Raw genomic sequence first — 4,043 nt, 5'->3', positions numbered from 1 at the left:
GAGGATGTGTATTCCTCCTTAATGTAGAGTGCCATGCCCCCACCTCTCTTTCCTATCCTGTCCCTCCTGTACAGCCTATAGCCCTTGACATTGACCGCCCAATGTCTGTCCCTAGCCTTTCTCCCCACACTGCAACAGAAAAACATATCAACTCTGCGGACAGCATAAGGGTATAATGCTTCTAGAAGGTTTTTGTGTTGCCTGCATGTACTTTGAGGGATTCAGGCCCTCAACAAAAAGGCTCTATCTCCTACCCTCTTCTGTAAATACAATGCAGATCTACACCCATCCATCTCAGCTGACACAATGAGATTTACTGCAGTAAGAAGGGAAAGGAAATATTGGAAATGTTCAATATCTTATTGTAACAGGGGGGCCTTCCCAGGGACAGGTAGAAGTTGGCCCTCCCACTTGTTCCTGGGCTAACTGCCCACCTCTCTGGCCTGCCACACTTTGATGGAAAATGATTAAGATATTACCCAGGCAGGAGGCTTCCCATTTCCTGCCTCGATGCCAGGGGGCATTATCTGCGGCTCTGAAACCTTCCCTACACTGCAGCCCATGCCTTGCAGTTGGCATCTAAGCTCTTAACATCTCTGCCCCCACACTGGGCCCCATAACATTCTGGTCTGGACCCCAACTAGATCCCTCCACCTAGCTCTCTGCATTCTTCCCCCTCTTGGGTGTGCTGCCCCCTGCGACCTTTGGCCACACAGGCCCTGGCCTCACCTCCAAAGCCAGTCAGAACCCCAAGCCCTCAGCTCTGGGCATCCCTCATGCTGGGTCTCTGGCCCTTTTGACCCTTCTGGTCCTGGCCCCAGCATTGACCAGTCAAGGATGCCTCAAGTCAGGTTTCTGAGCAACTAGTCCACACTCTCTTACATGGGTCTGCCTTCTCAGGATTACCCACTCAGTTATGGGAGCTGGGATTAAGGCACCCCAACCTGCCTTTCATTGGGTTGGTAACTAGCCTGGCAATTCTTGAGGGCTCTCACACCACTAGGAGCCCCACCAAACCACCCATTCCTGGCAGGGTGCAGTTTTGGGTCATGCCCAGGACCAGGAGCCTGCTCCATCCCATAAGCTCCTGCCGTTACCTCCAAGGTCTTCCTGGAGCAGCAGAGTTCATCAGGGAGATGTTTCTTCCCTGCTGGCTGGTCACAAACTGCTCCCCTTCAGCACAGAGACCTGGGCATTAAATGACTCATTGATTCCTTTCACTGTGGAGCACTATTTTGTGAGTTTGAATAATTATGAAGAAAAGAGGTTTTAAGGAAAAAGTGGCCATCTAGATTTTCTCAGTTCAAGCCCACTATTTGTGATTAACTTTGTTTCTAAAATGGTATGGATCAATAGATTGCCTTTGAGGTTAAAGAAAGGAGGAAAGGCTCTGATTCTGCTCTGGGCCTCAGTTTTCTCATCTATAAACTGAAGATAATTATAATTAACTCACATGATCATTGATAATATTAATTACTTTGTGCACCTGCCTGGCTTTGAATGCTCACTCGCATGCCGCCTTGGCCTGAACTGTAGAGAGCGTGCATTCCTTGGTTTCATGGATCCCCTGAGGTGGGCTTTGGTTGTTCCTCTGGTCTCCCCCAAACTCTCCTACCACAACTTTGAATGTTACACCAGTGGAGGGGATGGCCTTGAAGGACCTCTCAGGGGTGACAACTTCACTCACCAGATGTTAGTGGGGCTCCACTTTCCCTATACCCCAACCTTACTCCAGCCTCTGGTGGGATGCCTGGTCTTGAAACAGCTGTCCCTCCAGTGTGGATGTTTCTTGTAAGTCCTCTATGATGACATCACTTCTTATGCTTTAGATATATCCCCCATACTCCTTGTGGAAGGATGGTCGGTCAATTCAGGCCCTAGGCCTGGAACCCCCTTGAGTTGGTCAGCTCTATTCCTGGAGCTGGTAGGGGTGCCCCTGTCGGGCGGGGGTAAAGAAAATAAAACAAAGAAAAGAAGAAAAAGAAAAAACCCAAAAGGGCCGTCTGGTCCAGTGTCCTACTGGCTGGCTCTCCCAGCCCTCCTGCATCTGCTTGGCAGTGCTCCTTCAATGCTGATTCCTCAGGGTCCCCTTTCCCTTTCTGCCCCCAGCCTGGTTCCCTGACCTGGTACCTAGGAGCAACCAGGCAGGGGAACTCCTGTTCCCTCGGGGTCGGCTTCAGCCTCTCTCGCTGGGTCCCTGTACCTGTCGTGCCATTGTTCGGCAACTCCACTTCCGTGCTTCCCTGGCAGTATTAGGGGTGAGTCCCCCCAGATGCTCCTCCTCTTTTGGGGCTCGATCTCAACACCCAGGGTGAGAAGCTCCATTGCAGCCTCTGCTGCCGCCTGCCGTTCAGGCGATCCCTGATTGCATTTGCTCTGTCCATTGCAGGCATGGAGAGCCTCCGCCACCTCACTGGCTCTCCCTACTTTACTGCCGGAGGCCGCTTTTAGCCTTGCCAGCTGGTGCATCCCCATGATGTCACTTGCCGGCTTTAATTTCATAAAGGAGCAGCTTGTAAACTGTGCGGGCTCTTCTCCTCGTTCCTCTGGTGTCACTCCTCCTGCAGGTAAGTGGTTGTTTTGTGTTTCCTTCTTTATTTTCATGTTTTTTCCCATGCCAAGCCTCATGGGAGGGGCTTTCCAGTCCCTCCTCTCACTGTCCATGAGACACTTGGATTTACAAAAGACTTTAAGATCTTCAGAATTTGTGTGTGGAGGCAAAACAAAAAGATATTTCCATTGCTGTAGTTTAATTGAATCGCAGTAAACAATTTTAAATGAGTTCTTCTGGCATTTGGTACTGCCCCTCCTCAGAAGTAATGCATTTGATGTCTCCCATATGGACATTTTCTTCACTATTAATCATGTGTGTTGTTTAAATGAAATATATGCTGTCCAGGAGAACTGCACTACAAAAGACAGAACTTTGTACTTCGTACTTGTAATATCATTTCTAAAATGATTTTTTTTTTTTGGTCTCTTGGTTCCTCAGAGATATTTCACCACTCTGAGAAAATGGAGAAAACTGAAAAATTACAGGAATAATAGAGAATGAGGTTTTCTGATACATAATGCCCTCCGATGAACCAAAAACATTTAATCTATACAGAAAATGGCATATATTTCTTTAAATTCAATTATACTTCACTGGTTCTACTTAGATACCTGATAGCTTACAAATAGGTACAGATTTCTGCTTTATTACTCCATACTCTGGTGACTTATTTTAAGAGAATCATTTGATTAGAAGTGATGCAGTAAGGTAAAATGTTTCTGGTATATGGAATATCCTACTATCTTCAAGAAACATTTTTATCTCTCTATATGTATATTTTTGCCATCTACTTTTAAGCTCAAAGGAAAATAGTTTCCCAATGACTGGATATTGTTGTTCTCTTTTAAACATTAGGTGTCATAAAAACCTATGGTGGTCCTTTGAAATGTCTTTTTGTTATCTTTTTTAAAGTACAGTATTTGGCCTTTACAGAGTAGCCAACCATTAATTAAAATTCATAGATTTCATAGATATTAGGGCTGGAAGGGACCTCATAAGATCACTGGGTGCATCCATACATGCAAGCACGTGTGCTTGCAGCAGCTCAGATAAAAGTGGTGCAAATTTGAGCCAGGGCTTTTTGCCTCAGCACATGTGCTTGGACATGCACTTTGTTGTGGAGCAAATTGTGCTACTTGGGGCAAAATAACCCTGCCCCCTTGGGGCCAAGCCAATTTGTATCTGGGGACACTAGCCCTTTGTGTCAGCTTGAGTGCTGAGGCAACATCCCAAATTCACTTTTTAAAATACTCCAAAATCCACATTCTTCCACAATTAGAACAAAAGAGAGAGAGAAAGGGGAATTGATCAGATGGGCAATGTTTTACTGTTATATTTACAATGTTAAAGAAATTTGGAAGCCTAGCAGTGTCTCTAGCATCATAATAAAATAAATCCTAAATATCTATATATTTTAATGTTTGCTTTGGGTTTCCTTATCACATGGTGGGTGTGTGGTGGGGGGATGTGGGGTTTGCAGGAGGGGGTG

Source organism: Crocodylus porosus, unplaced genomic scaffold (genome assembly GCF_001723895.1).
Source record: "Crocodylus porosus isolate Cpor-Errol unplaced genomic scaffold, CroPor_comp1, whole genome shotgun sequence".
Lineage (NCBI taxonomy): Eukaryota > Metazoa > Chordata > Crocodylia > Crocodylidae > Crocodylus > Crocodylus porosus.
Note: the sequence above shows the minus strand (reverse complement) of the source record.